The sequence below is a fragment of the Amphiprion ocellaris genome, chromosome 7 (assembly GCF_022539595.1).
Source record: "Amphiprion ocellaris isolate individual 3 ecotype Okinawa chromosome 7, ASM2253959v1, whole genome shotgun sequence".
Taxonomy (NCBI): Eukaryota; Metazoa; Chordata; class Actinopteri; family Pomacentridae; genus Amphiprion; species Amphiprion ocellaris.
In genome coordinates this window covers 12,412,269-12,428,899 of record NC_072772.1, presented here as the reverse complement: position 1 = coordinate 12,428,899, position 16,631 = coordinate 12,412,269, and positions in this window count along the sequence as shown.

Sequence of the window (16,631 nt, the reverse complement as noted above, 5' to 3'; positions counted from 1 at the left end):
AATCCACTTGTTTACTGACAGTAATGTTCATGAAATGTCCGTGACAGTAACACAGTTGTTGACAGAGTGAATAACAATGACTTGTACACTGTGAGTGCTGATGAAGAGATGATGTTATGAAGGTGACAGACGAAGGAGATGACTGTAATTATGACAAGAGAAGCAACTTGTGGCAACTATGATGATTGCAACCACAAAAGGGGAAAAACATACACGTGATAATGTTCAGGGAAATCGTGATGCTCTTCAATGACGATGGCAGCTGCAGTGATGGCAGAGATGATGAGGGCACACAGCAGTAACGGTAAAGTTGAACTGCAGACAGCCACTGCCAAACATTACTCATCTTATAATTTAATGAGAACGCCTGGTTCTAATGCTCTGCGCTTAACCTCGCCACAAGGCAAGGGCAGCAGCAAGAACTGACTAACCAGAACCAACATTTGCAGTGATTTCATGTACGCACGGACTCACCAACACACTTACTGACAAGTACAGGAATGCTATGCCAATACTAATGATGGACTGTGTGTTCGTATGTGTGCAAATACATCTGCAAATGCACAGAATAGTAAGCTAATTCTCTCTCTCTCTCTCTCTCTCTCTCTCTCCTCATTGCTGATTTTTGCTCCATTATGTACATCTATATGCATTAAACATTACAGACTAATTTATTTTGGGCTGGGGCATGCAAGGTTAAAAGATGCACAGCAGATGGGAAAACCACAGTCGTTCCCATCAGGGATTAATCTTCTCTCTCACTTTCTCCATCACCTTCTCTCTTTTACCCATCCTTAAATCCAGCCACCGTTGCTAAATATCCATCCTTTCATTACTGCATCCTTTCTCATGAATAGTCCCCATTAATCCCTTTAACTTTCCCACACTTTTCACATCTTGATCAGTCATATATGTGTAGATACCGCGACAGAGGTTAACGGAAAGCTTTTTGACCAACATTTGATCACTATATTGATATGTTGCCTCCTGGAAAGACAGCAAAATGCTTTTATGTGAAGAAATGTTTGCTTTTGAACCTACATAATTCACTCTGTAGTAAACATTTGATGTAGGAAATGAAGAGCCGGGACATTTAAACTTTCCGAGTGCCTTGCAAGAATGTCCTGATTGAAAAGTACTATAGCATAATCATATGGTAATGTGGCAAGCTCAGATGTTTAACTTGGGAATGGGAGCACAGACTGCAAAATTCCATGCTTGAATTTAGCATATCATATTCAGCATAGATACTTGCATATTTTTTTTTCACTTCTTTCTTCTCTCTGTGCTCCATTTAAACAAAACTGCAGTAAACAAATCACATGTACTTGAATTACTAGCATCTAGTGTCTCCTTCAGCTTGCTGTTGTTATTTGTCAGTTATTCACGTAGTTCAGATGGATTTATTCATCTGTTTGTTCTGTAAACCATCCTAACAAGATAATTCTGTTTTACATAGTAATACACTGGTCAGACATTAAATGTTATCCACCACAAATAAGGTGGTTCTTATTTGTTTTATGAATATTGCAAATTATTGATGCTGATGTATTTGATGTATACTTGAAAGCTATTACTGTGACGAGGTGAAAGCTCTAATTTATCTGTCAGAAAGATAATTTATAGGTCAACTTAGAGTTTTTATTTTGTCAAATTTTAATTAAATTATGAAATTTGTATTACTTACTTATTTACTCCTTTCAGAACAACCTTGAAATTGCATATCTATTCATGAATTGGATCTGTTTTTTTAAGTGTGTTTTTAATTTGTACATCTGTCAATTGCTGTTTTTCCTGCTTGTCTGTAAACCTCCTCCATTTGTCCAGCAGCAGTTGGACAAATGGAACTTGTTCTTTTTCAAAGGCCCATAGTGGAATTCGTTGATCACAACATTCTCCATTTATTGACACCTAATTCTTTGTACCTCTTGCAACTGGAGGCAAAAAATAAAATGAACAATAAGAACAATTCTCTGGTGCAATGTTTTAGACATGAATACCTGCCAAGCGATTCCTCAAAGTGAATCATTGAATTGGTTGCGATTCTCTCTATATTCTAATATTGTAAGGTCTCGACCTCCTCATGTGAAGTACCCTCATGTTGTGGATTGGGGATATATAAATGAAACTGAATTGAATTGAAGTAATGTTTTAATAAGTAGGGCATTTGATTGCTACATCTGTAGTCAGTGTGTAAGCCTGTGGTGGCTGTTGCCAGACATTTGTGCCATCGGCCTCTTGAGGGCCCAATCTTGGAATTCGCAAAGCTGCTGCCTTCAACTGGGCCGTCAGCCCGGAGCCCCAGAGCAGACCTAGCCTCTGTCAGAAATCTGTCAACCACACGCACACACATATTTAAGCACAAAGTAAGAGATGAAACCATGTAAACACATCAATAAATCTCCTTGTTAAAGCAACCTCTGCGCACCAAATGTGCCCCTGTCCATGAGCCTTTGCAGATTTTACAAACACAGGCTAAGACATCAGGGTGACAGTAGATAATAATAAATGCTCTGGTCCAGGCAGAGTATTCAGTCTGACATACGTACATATACAGACTCACAATACTTCACTGAGCATCACCTTATGATGAGTTTTCATCTCAAGGGATCATGTGACCCCATGCTTTCCTTCATTCAGCTGCATGAGCGTACAGGGAGTTGATGTGATGTTCCAGGTCTCTTTGCTGTGTCTCACCTTCTTGAACAATGATCTGCTGATGATCTGAATCATGGGACTACAAGGAGGAGAAGATGAAAAACCCTCCCTTGTCCTTCTTTGACAGTAAATAAATCTTAAAAGAAGCAGAGTCCTAATAGAAGCCGTGAGTCAGGAAATCAAACTCCAACAACAAAGTGTTTATGTAGAAAAGAAGGGCAGCTTCTGGCAGGTGGTTCCACACTGCAGAGAAGTGCATGTTGTTCCAGCTACTAATTGAACTGCTGAAAGAAGAAATCATGCTCAGAGATCATTTTGCTAACTCAAAAAACAACCAAGAGCATTACCAATAAACAACAAACAGGTTACCCATAATGCTCTCTGTTGTGTCTATTTATATACTGTATATATAATTAAGAGAGAGACTGACGTTCCAGCTTCTACATATTTAAGTCAGTTTCAGTACTTTCTGTGACCTTGTAGTGCAACTTAAAGAAAAATCTAAAAATCATGTGGTTACTTTATTTCCATTTGCCTCTTTTTTAACACCCTCCGGCTTCTTGGCTGTTGGAACAGTCTGTCTTTCTGTCCAGCTACAGATAGACAGACAGTCATATCTCGAGTCCAGGCTTAATGTTGTGGATCAGCAGAGCTCCCAGAGCTCATATCTGTCTTTTCTGTGGAGGTTGGGCTCTTCATCCCGAGAGCCTAGAGATAGGCTGGTTGCATCTGAGTCACTGCTTGGGAATGGCTGGATTGGATACCGGTACTTGTGTGCGTGTGTCTTTGTATGTGCATTTATATGTGTATGTGTGTTTTTTTAATGTCCACCCATGCCTGGCTTTGGGCCCTCTGGGTGGCTGCAGCTCAATCTGTGGCTGTCACTCTGGATGGAGTGGGATGGGTGATTGACATGCTTGCGTATGTGTGTGTGTGTGTGTGTGTGTGTGTGTGTGTGTGTGTGCGTGCACTGTTGTTTAGGAGAATTTAGTTTGTGTGCATCTCATGGTGGGTTGCAGGCAGAAGTGGAGAAACCGTGTGTGTGTGTGTGTGTGTGTGTGTGTGTGTGTGTGTGTGTGTGTGTGTGTGTGTGTGTGTGTGTGTGTGTGTGTGTGTGTGTGTGTGTGTGTGTGTGTGTGTGTACCTGCTGCAGGACACAGCAGGACAGTAGTGAGCAGATGGAATGTTTGATCCAGAACGTAGCTGAAGGCTGTGGGACACACACTCAGCCGCTCTCTCTCGCTCATACAAACACTCAAGCACGCAAACAAGAGATATAAAAACTGCCATAAAAATAAAGAAAGAAAGAAACTATCACATTTCTCTTATTCTGCACAGTACAGACACCAAATGGAAACAAGCAGAATCTATAATCGCTGCAGCCACACCCTTATACAGTTTATAATAGCTAAAAAGGTGAATCAAATAGTGTCCTTATCAAATATATCTGAAGAACTTTCCTATTTTATTTTTTTTATTGTTATTATTATTTTCAGATATGAGTAAAGCTGTGATTGAATGTGAATTCCCTTGTCTGTCTTATGTTGAACAATGCCAGGTCATATAAATCTTGTCATGTAATGCCTGTGTGTCAGAGGTCATTAACAGGCCAAAACGTATAGGAGGTACATGCCATATGTAGAAGAGAATGCGGGATTATGCGCGAGCTGTGTTACTTATCAATCTCTCCGGTCAGAGCTGGTGTGTTTGAAAACAAAGTGATGTTTTACACCTCAACAGCAAGTTTCTAATTATCCACTGAGACAGATTCACGATCACAGAAGAAGATATGCACCCGAGTTGCAGAGAATTTCCAATATGCCGGTGGAGCTGCTTTTCTGGAGCACAACTGACATCGCTAGATAGCCAAGAGTGCTGTGATGGATACTGTATGATTTATGCGCGTGTGCCTCAATGTGAGCTGCGATAAAGCATTGAACTCGAATAAACTAGATGTTTGTAAAGAATTCTTAAGTGTGTGCATGACATTATAGTACCGCTGAACACTGCATGCTGCAATGCGTTAGAAGACGACTGAACATAATATCTCAGTGACTTTATAATTTTAGCTTACGTCTTTGCCAGTGGGAAATTGTCCATTTACAGGAAATTCCACCAAGAAATTTCAAAAATAAAATAAAATTTGTTGGTAATTTCATCAAGGCACATTGAGTGAACTTTCTTTCTACAATTTTTTTTATTTTGCTAGTCTGTGGGTGCCTCTTGTGGGATTTTACGTGGCTCTGAATTCATCCATGGTGACTTAAGACTCATAAATCACCAGGGACCCTAAGTCTTAAGACATCTAAATAAGTGTAAGTGAGAAGCACAAAATGGCACTAATATGGAATTTAAATAGATTTGGAAAAAAAGCACAATTAAACATTAATTTGTAAAGTTTTGCAATTAAGCAACACTAAACAATACAATATAAAAAATGAAGTTCACTGATATATTTTATTTTGGCATTTTATCTAAACACATTAACTATCTGGACCTCTTCCTTTTTTCCCCCTCTCTCTCCACTCACACACACACACACACACACACACACACTCATTTTACCCATGCGCAACCCATTGATAGATATTCTGGGAAATGGATAACATGTGTTGGGTCCAGATAAGACGGGAGTTATCAGTTTCTCAGTGTGTCCTCACTTTAAACACTCATCTTTCATAAACACATTATCCATTTCCATAAAGTATGCGTTCCATTTCCACAGTTTAGCAATGGAACAGGAGAAGAGAAAGTGCAGATTAACATCTGTTTCAAAGAAATAGATCCACACGGTCCAGACAGATGCTGTAGAGCTGACTCATTAGAAACTGTAAATGTTACACATTGAACATGTTGAATGTTGCATGTCACATCTATATAACATGTTACATTGGAATTCAGACTTTTTTTGAGCTTCAGTGCATCAATATTAACGCAGGACAAGATGGCAAAAACAAAGGAACATAGGAAAAATAAATAAGCTCAGGAATAGCATTAAACTTATTTGGTGTAATCAATATATACAAATATGTAACAAGGATTAGTTAATACTGAATGAGACCAGCATACTTAAAATACCTACAAAGTTATTGAACAGATCATGACAGCGCAGAGATGAGTCATGATTCAGTCTGTTGTGTCTGGTTTTTGTAGGGGAAAAAAAGTCGCTGTTGATATTTTGAGGATTTGTTTTGAAGGTTTGTTTATGGATAGTGTTAGTATCTGAATATTTGTATTCAATGAATTGCTTTATTGTCTGGCCTCTAAATGTTACATCACAATATTCTTGTGGATATATTTTTTTTATATATTTTTTATCATTTCTTATTTATTTTTACATCATTGTTGGTGTCAGAAATATGTTTTATTTTTCTCAGAATGCTTATTTCTCAGTGTAGATATGTTTCATCTTTATGCTGTTTTACGACTATCCCGGACACAGGCTGCTGTCACTTATTATGGTGTAACACTTGACTGAACACAGAGTACTATGCACTGTAATTACTAATCACACGCACACACAGACGCACACAGTCACACGCTTTTGGTTGTTAGAATATTGTGCATCAGAGTTTTGCTCAGCGTGAATGCACAGATGCAGGAATTTGTCTGTTGAAGTATCTGACACATGCCATTTTCATGCTAAGGTTCTTCTTTTGAGTGATTTGTGAGTGGCACGACACAAATACCTCCTCATCTTCATTTGAGGAGTTGTTGCCATCAAGACCCACACAAAATGTTCTACTGTGCTTGTAGCCCACCTATGGCACAGTCGCGTTACAGCGATGAGCTAAACAAACAAACTTCTGTATCACTGTGTCTTGGTTAAGGCACTATAACAGTGAAGATTGCTGCCACCATTTGATGAAAGTGGGGATTGCATGATTGCCCACTTTCATATTTTGTTATTATATGCATTGCAGCTTTCAGATAAACATACTGGGGAAAAACAAACACAACAACCATTTTAAGATTTTGACTAATATTTTCACTTTCAGCAGCTGAGGGCTGAATGCTTAACTGAATAAAAGGAATACCCTAGATACACATTTGTGTGCTTTAGTCACTATGTTTCAAAGCTCAGAAAACTCTGCACATGCCAAAACATAGTGGTGAGTTATGTTTGTTTTGACTATGTGTTCATATGCCCATGAAGTTGTTGCTGTTCTTTTCAGGGTTTTTTTTTTCTTTTTTTTTTTCTGTTTCATTTTGCAAATACACATATACACACAAACAAACTATGCTGGTGGAAGACAGAGAGGGCACGTTGTTGTCACAGAGAGTCGGTGGGAGACAGTGAAAGGCCAGCAGTCATTAGGAAAAGCAATATGCCACTGAAATTGCATCGCCTTTCTTGCATAATAAATCAACACCTCTGTGTTTTTTAGGGGGAAATGCAATCCATAGCATATTCAGTTCAGGGAAGATATACATGATATATACAGATGGTGCTCCCCTGTGGAATTCCAAGTCCCATCATATGAATGTATTGTGGAATGTAACCTGTTTAGCAGTTATGAAGAACAACTACATGACAGGAAAGTAAATGTAATCTTTGAGAGATGGTTTCAAGGCCAAAATAATTTCACCCCTGACCTTTGCTGTGACATTTAAGATAATGAGAGGATCAGAAAGAAGGCAGATTTTTTTTTCAGTTTTTTTTCTTGCAGTTGGACTTTCTCACTGTGAGGAAATGTGAACTAAAGAAAACACCTGAACAAACCTCACGGTCAATTAACATTTTATTATTCTTGATGATGTTAAATGTATCAACTATTACCTATATTACTATTATGTTTAATAAACTATATAGTATATGAAATGATCATAAAATTCAGTTTACAGTGATTATATACACATATTACACAAAGCTTACTTGATGGAGCTTGAGCCTAAATTCTAAATAGCTGATTTTGCAATTGTAGAACTTTGATCACAAATAATCAGATTATTTATCATGACAGTGAACAATACAGTTGAGAAAAAAATTGTTAAAACAAACTAAATGTATTTCATGCAAGGCTCTTAGTGAAGTGTGCAATGTATATGGAGCACTTGTGTACCTTCTGTCAAACACAGATATACTCTTACAGTGCTGATGTTTAATCGCACAGTTGAGTGACATTAACATACTTTTTTTATTGTTTCGTCTTCGATTTTTCATTAATAATAATGAGAATACATTAAACCATGTTTTATTTACATGACCTGAGACAATAACTTTGGCTGAAGGCTTGTTAGAGTCTGTATGACATTCGACACCGGATTTCCTCATGCTACTGATCTGCAAAGGGAAACATTCCCCCTTGAGACCCCTTAAACTGGGAACAATGGAAGAAACGTCAGCAAGAATAATGTGGAGCAAGGATGAGGGCTTCCTCTTCCTGATCAAATAGATGCCCAAGTCCGAGTGAATGATATTACATAACAGATTTGGCTATAGCTGCTGGAAAACTGTCTTTATTAACCCATGCAAAATGAACCTATCTGTAGTCCCTGACAAAAGCTGCAACATTCTATTGCTGCTCATAAAGGATCTTGTAGTTGCAACAATATGATAATTGTAATGAAGCAATGGAAATATGGTCAGTGTTCCAGCTGCATGGACCTCATATATCTATCAACTAGTAACTGGCTATTTGCTCTGTGTCCCACTTTCTTATTTCATTGCCATATGCCTAAGGTGGTTAGTATAGGTTGTCATTAATTCTAAAACTTGTTTTGTGATGTTTCTGTTGTAATATAATCTGTGTATAAATGCTGGGCCACAGTGAAACAACAATTGAATTGCTTCATTTTAGTCAAGGTCATTTTGGTGATACTGGGCAGCAATCCAACATTTTATTAACATTTACAGACTTGCTAACATGATCAACCAGCACCCATTGACTCAATCTACAACACAGTGACATTAAATTACATTACTGCACTTTGTAGATGATTTGATTTAGCTGGCCGCAACATGGAGGTTAAAAAAGGAGAAGTCCCAGCCGCTCTGTTTGCATTGCAAGCAAATAAAGATGGAGTGACTGTTAAATTCCTGCTGCACTGCCCTTAGGATGACAGGTAAATAACTTTGTCCAAGATTTTCCTGTAATAGTTATGTGCATTATGAATTACAGAGTGTTCAGCTCAGAAAGAGATACACACAGTCTGGACAGCAGTACAGCTTATTCACAGTTTGTACCAATGAGAACTGGTGGTGGGAGTTAAAAGACTGCAAGAAAGAGAGCAGAGAGTCTGATTGCTTCATCTTTCTTTGCACCACCTCCAGATGCCCCTAAATCCTGTCGTGCAAGGAGAAAGGGAAGCCTCTACCAATACAGATCTTGGAAAGTGTGCAGCATAGTCAAAATGCGAGACACCCCACCACGTCTCTGGACTGTCTGGAACTTAAGCCGCACTACATGATGCCTGCTGCTTGGTCAGCCTGGGATATTACCTCACCATTACTGAGCCATTGACTGGGACGGTAAAAGCAACAGCTTCATACTGTGGTGGAGGCAGTCATGAGGAAGCCCACACCACATGGAGAGATCCACAAAGGCACGTCTACTTGTAATGTCCAGGCAATAGCATTAAGAGCAGATCGACAGTGGAGAAGGAAAAGCACAGCTAATCTAAACTGTAAATGAAAACAAAAACACTCCTGTTTGTAATTGTCCTCTGTCTTACCGTTGCCCCAAACAGCTGGTGCAAGTCAACTTTGGTGACCAGGATGGACAGAAACAGAAGATAAGTTTTCAAAAAACAGAAAAAAGGATTATTATATGTCACTGAGCTGTAGCCTGGAGAGATTTGAAGATGAGTGGCTACATTGGGGATGTAGTTATTAGTGTTGTGACTGCATATGTGTGTATTTCCCCATAAACCTTCTGTCCCATAAGTCATTCTATTAATTTAGCTTTTTTTCCTGTTACCATTAAGAATTTTAATTTTACTCATAAGTCGCTAAGGGTGCTTTCATACCTGACCTGTTTCAGTCAGTTAAATGGAACTGATGTGTCTGCTCATTTAGCTCATTATATTTGGGCTGGTGTGAAACCTGTCAGTCAAACTTGGCAAACCGATGCAGACTGATCAAGTGGACCAAAAACTGTGTGGAAAGGAGGATCTCTGTCCACGTTGCAGGAAGGTCTGCTGCAGTTCAGTTGTTATCGGAATGCAAAATTTGAAAGCAAAACTACTAGTAAATCAATCTGCTGATTGCAAACAGTCAGTGAGGCAGTCTGTGGCAATCTGCAAAAGTCACTTATCATAGATTCAGGAAAGTAACCATGGTAACAGGTACACACATCAGCATGTGACTAGGGGGATTTAGACAGTCCAAAGCAGTTAAAAGTGCAGTGTGGTGTGTTAATATCCTTCTCTGTGTACTTTAGCAGTCCATTAAGTCCATTAAAAGCTGCAGGACATAGTGATCCCACATTAATCCTCCATGTAATATTGGTGTTCAAGTTCTGACTTTCTGGTCCAGTCTCTGCTTTTTCTCTCTCTCTCTCTTTATTTATTTGTATTATTCATTAAGTGCAATTGATTTGCAATCCAAAAATAAAGAGAAAACATGCTAGCAATCACTAATTTCTTCATGAGCTCTTTGTGACACCTATGAACATAAAATTGCACATTATATGCAATAGAGTGCTGCATTATGTGCTAGTGATGCAGGGTAACAGTTGCTAAAACTGTTAAGTCAATGAGCCACATACCAGCCTGTATATCTTCATCTTTGATGCACAAGGAAATGTATATTTTTTGTCCTATATATATAAACTATGGGTGTGAAAATTTGCAAAATTAACTAAGAATGTTTTATCGTGAGACGGAAGAAGAGACAGGAAAGCTGAATTAAATCAGCAGTGTTATAAGAAAACTAATATTACCCCAAAAAACAGAAGCTATCAAACATCACTACGTTTTGAAACACAATGGGGGGAAAAAAAATAAAAATGAAGACATTCAAACGGTAAAATCTTTTACCTTTTTTTCATTACTGGGTATGTGACTAGTTATAGTTTAATTTCCACAATTTCCTCTCTAGTAATGAACATTATTCGACCGGAGAACAAAGGAAGAGTGTTCCAACACATTTATTAGACAATAAAACAACATTTCCATCCCAAGAGAGAGCCTCCCTGAACACTGATTCAGTAGCTTACTGCCAGCTGAGACCTATTTGAAGCCAACTCCAGCCAGTGCCCGCTGTCAACTTCACCATGCTGCCAGAGACCCAGCTGTTTGAGCCAGACAGACACCTGAGAGCAGTGGGAGGCTGCCAACAGGCTGCAGCAACTGCCCTGCTGTAACTCTCTAATGAACACCATTGTGGGCACTTGCCTATCCATCCCATAATAATAGCGAACAGTATATTCTTCACTTTATGAGTGCATTCTGTGTTTCCTGTCGGGTTTTCTCATTTGCTGACTTCCAGGGTTCAACTCCCACCTCATGGTTTTAATTAGTGTCATGATTTGGCATCTTGTCTTATTGCCATTGTTCTTTTTTAGCAGACACATGCAGAGCACGTTTTTATTGTTAACTCCATTTTTTTGTAAGTGTTCTAAATCCAGCAGTCTTCAAAGGAACTTAAGAAGAATGCTTATAACTGTTCACCTCAACAACCTTGCTCAACCCTGCATCTAGAAGATGATCCCAGTCATTATATGCAACCACCTCATGTTCACGGTTATGGCAGAGATGTTCTAATATTCTGAGCTCAAGTTTCCTCAGCATAGCACTCCTTAATAAATAGCTCTGATCCGAGTTTTAAACTGAACCTCAAGAAAATGTGCAGCTTAGTGGTTGCACAGTGTGGAAACAATAGAGATCCCCTGATGTCCTGTGAAGTATTTTCCATTATCGGAGTCCCAGGAGACTCAGACAAGTTCCAGTGATGCTGGAAAGAGCCGTTGTAAAAAGTTGTGTAAAGTTTCCTGCCATTAAAGGACGTATTTTTGGTCTCAGGTCAGCAATTTCCAGTCCTGATATGGCTTTAGATAAGATGCTTTGGCTCTTGGGGTATGCACAAAGAACAATATTGGTTTAAATGAAAAAGTGAAAGAAAGTTAGAGATTAAAACATTGTGGCAGCTGTCATACCCTTTTACAATATTTTGCAGTGTCTGCCTCACAAAAACACCCAAGAGGCACGATGCATGCAGAAGTAGAGTGGCATGATTTGTGAAGGTTTAGGGTTAGCTGGAGGTTCTGACTGCTTAAATACCAATGCTGGCAAGCAACAATGTTTGACTCTTGTCTCCATTTTACTACAACCTGTAGCACATTTGTTGTTTGCAGGGTATGAGGGTTCAAACGCTGTGCGTATTATCAAGCTTGAACGAGCATGTCCTCCACTGAGATGTTGGTCCATGTTTGTCTGAAATTTGGGCATCTCAGTCTTATTTAGGTTACAACCAGCTATCTATCTACCAGTGATGAAGGCACTGAACAACAACCACCGACACACCTGATGACAAACAGAAGAATGGTGTTGTTGGCATAGGTCTGTGAACATTAGAACAAGTGGAGCAGAAGCATTCTCATTATTTGTTTAGGGGGAGGAAAGTTCTGATTTTGTGACTGAACTTTTTGTCTCCTCATTTGTCACAAGTGTCTGACTGTTTACAAAGGTGAGAAATGTGCCAAGTCAATTTGCAAGTTAAAGTTACCCAACTTTGCCAGCCTGAGCACCTAACTTTAGCTCGCTGATTGGACAGGATTCTGTGATAGTCAGCTCTTTACGTGTGATATGGCTATTAGCAGGACTGACAACTCTCAAGCCCTGACCGTGAGACTCATGCAATTCACACACTTCACACAGTCTAATGCTTCATGCCCATGTGAAGAAATTCATAACTGGTGACAGTGCGATGCAAAAAGAGGACAGTTAAGACAGCAGCTTTCTGCTCTCGCAGCATGCACAACCCAACAGGAGTTAGACTGGATTAGTACCGTTATTGGGATGCTCTTTGTCTGTGTTGCTCTGAAACTTTCTGATCCCCTCAATAATATACCGCATTCTTTGTTTTTAAAGCACCCCCAGTCTAACTAATCTCGATAAGTGCGTGTTTATTTGTTTATTTTTTTGCTGGTGAAGAACTACAAGCCTCAACACAACCAGCATACATTGTTAGAACACAAGTGACTTAGTATAAAACACTGTCATATTAAATGTAAAGGGCCATCTGAGAAGCTGCTGGTGGGAGTGTTTGCGTGCTCTTTAAAACATAGTTTCATAATAATGATTTGATTTAAGGCATGTTGAAACACTCATGCCCACATCTGTAAAACACAACATTTGGTTAGATGAAGTGGACTGAGCACACACAAAATAATGAAAAAATGATGGAAAAAATGTGTTTGATGTGTCCTGTTAAATGATTTCACCGGACAGTTGCAAGCCAATCATGAGCAATAATTTGTCAGGATGATAGTATCAGTTTTAAAAACAAAAAAATACAATCCTTTAGCAAATGTTCACTGTCTTATTGACATGCAGAAATTCCTCTGACAGCTGTGTTTGCTTGAAGAGCAAACCTAACACATCTTAAAAGGCATCACTGATACTAGACCTAGTGTGACAGTTAAAAAAAAACAAACAGATAACCAATCCTCATGTTGCTTAGACAGCGCTACAAAATTGCATATACTGCAAAATCAGTGTTCTTAAACTAAATGAAATTACGAAATACCACAATAGTGTACATAACTGGTGCTACAAGATGAAGAAATAACTCCAGCGCTGCCCTAAAATGAATCACAAACACTGACATATACATAGGTGCTTACCTCTCACCTTTTAGGACGTGGCCCTGCTGTCTGCGAATGTGCGTGTCTGTGCATGTGTGTATGTGTGTGTCTGTGCTGATACACGTGTGTGTCGGTGTGTCGAGGTGTGTAAATGTCAGCCTGTCAGAGCAGACGCGTCAGTGAGAGAAGGTGTGTTGTGACAGACAGGTGTGACATTTAACTTAAGTTTTTATACCAGAAACTCCATCCATCTCTGTCTCACACTCACTACATACACACACACAAACCCAGTAATATTCACACACACTAGATGCTGTTAGAAATCCCCACACATGGACTTTTATTGCAGATTTACTATAGTCATCACAGCAATGTATACCTCTTGATGTCAACTGTTACTAAATGCACACATGGGGTGAGGGTTGGGGCTGTGGTGTCACATCTTCACCTATTTTAGTAATGGCCATCAAATCCTTCCAGTTGCTAAAAGAAAGCTAATTTTCTCCATTCAACATTTAGTATTAAACTGACTCCAAAACACACTGGCAGCACCAACAACAGCTGGGTGCATGGGAAGCTTGTGCTAAAGTTGTTGGCTGTTTCCTATCCTCCACAAGCCATGCATAGTTGATCAGTCACAGCACAGGTATGAGACAGTCTGTTGAAATGGTGCCATTACTGATGCATATGCTAAGTAGAAACCAGTTACTGTTGTTGTCAATGAACACGTCTGGTCTGGTATCTGGTGTGTCAGTTTGACAGGCTGGAGCACGAGCTGAGTTTTGCTCTGTCACTTGTCATTTGAAAACAGAGTATATCATTGATTTGTCTCTAGACTGTGACAGGTTATTATTGTGTTGTTGATCAAAAAATACACAGGCTCAAAGGTGATAACTCTTTGCAGTGGAATGTGTATACTCTGCAGTGGACGTCTGCTTTGCCCTAGCACCTTTTTTGAGATTTGGAACATTAGTGGCTTCATCAATTTGTCAAAGTGATGGCATTGTTCAGACATTGGTAATTTTTTTTACGTTAATGTTCCTTGGTTGGCTTCATACTGGCATACATGCAACAGTGACATAGAGAGTCATGGAACGTGCTGAATTTTTGCCATACATGAGAGATTGGACAATACATCAAATGATGCTAAAATTCCTACTAATTAAAACATAGACAAACAACTTAGTCTAAACTAATAACAAGCTTGATATACTGTCCAAATAACTAATGGCATCTATATTGAGGCCTGCTCAGAAAAAAATATCAGAGGAAAAACTCCTACAAACAGCAGGAAGCAACAAACTAAACGTACACTCCTGTTGTCAAAGCCTAGATCATTATGAGTGAAACTCATAAATTAATATCAGATATAATTTCTTTTTTTCAAATTTTATTTCCATTGACATTTCATTAATAGATGTGAAATGAGAAATTAGTGTTATGTGTTTGGCTCCATATTGTATCTTTTCCGCTCTCTGTGATGTTTTTGGACCGATATTGACACTGAAATGTGCAAAACCCTTCCCAAAATGGCTACACAAAACCGGACAGACATCCCTTGTGTGTGCCTGTCCATTAATGCGAATGGATGCGGTTCAGACTTGTGTTGTGTTTGCTGTTGCAAATTTTGTAGAAAAGTTTCCAGGGTGCTCATTCAGACATGACGCTGACATGTTTGGATGCTGTCACATTGATGCAAAGGAGTGCATTTCTAAAAGAGACCTCTGCGTGACTCATAACAGCGGCTTGTATGCACATAAAGATACTAACAGACAAATGGTGTTATGATAAAGAACACAAAATCAATGCAGTTGCATTTTAAATAGTACATTGTTAGAACTAATTACATTTTAATGCAAACAAAGGAATATTTTTCATAGATGTGGCTAACTTTAATCAGCCTGCTAAGAACATTTCACTTAAGACAACTTTAGGCTTCATGGGATTTGTCTTAAGGTAAGGGTCTGCATCTTCCTTACAGTTTCTCCACACAGCAGCCTAATGTGCACTAAACCAATCTGTCAGCTGACTGCAGTTGTCAACCGGCCTTAATTCACAGAAAAATAGTGGTCAGGTAACAAAATATCATAGTAACAAAGCTTTATCAAAATTAGTGTCTGTAACATAACTGCTGAATTCCAAATTGTAATCCTACTGTTTCATCACGTGAATGGCTTCACATTAGTGTAAAATATATTATACCATACTACCCAATACTGCTCATTCACATTTCTTTTTACAAACCAAAATTTACATGAATAAAGTCAGCTGATTGGGAACAGAGACAATGTGTACAACACATCTTTGTGTTTTTTTTTTTTTCTGACTTCCTTTCCCCAACCCTTTGTGTAGACCCAAAGAAAGAACCAATTGCCAGACAGGTCAGCTGGAGTTATCAGCCAGTACTCCCAGACCACCCAGCCCTGCACTCTGCTGTGTATAAGGCCAAAGGTGAGGATAAGTTACTGACAGCAGCCCTGCCTCTCTCCCTGGTGTTTTTTACCCATGTTCACACAGAAACTGGTGTAAAGTGCAAAACATCTGTCTTTCACTCCAACAATGTTGCCTCAGCAACGCCTCAGCAGAGAAGCGAGAGGAAACATTACTGTGGGTAACATCAAACAACATGGAAATGCCTGCATCCCCTTACAGTGCAAACACCAACAGGAGATCAGGCCAGTGACACAGTTGGAACTGAGAATCCTGCCAGAACTTTACATAAGAAACTGGCATCATGTTGGAGCGCTGCTTAAGGTAATCCTTAAAGAAGCTGTGTTTCTATCACCTTCTGTTCAGGAGGTCTGCTCATCAATTCCAATGATATGCTATGCACAAAAGTGAAAAAGCAGAGCCATTAGGGTCAGCGGTTACCCAGAAGTAAAGGAAGAACACATAAGACATCGATGACAATGGTGCCAAAGCAACCTTACAACAAATGTCCATTCAGCAGCTGCTTTACAGCTTTCAGTCTCATCACATGAAGAAGAGAAACTTCATCTCGAAACATTCTGGCTTAAAAGTTGAGAGTGAAAGTTGTTTCTCGACCTTTGAAACAGCACTTGAAATAGTCTCACTACTTGGTCTGTTCCATAGCTGCTCTGGAGCTTTGGAGTTGCCTCGTCTATTGAAGAGGATAGCGCTGATATCGCTGAAAGGTCTTGAACTGTTTCTTACAGAGCTTAGAAAATCACCAACCTTGCATTCAGCTAAGTTGAAATGCAAGTA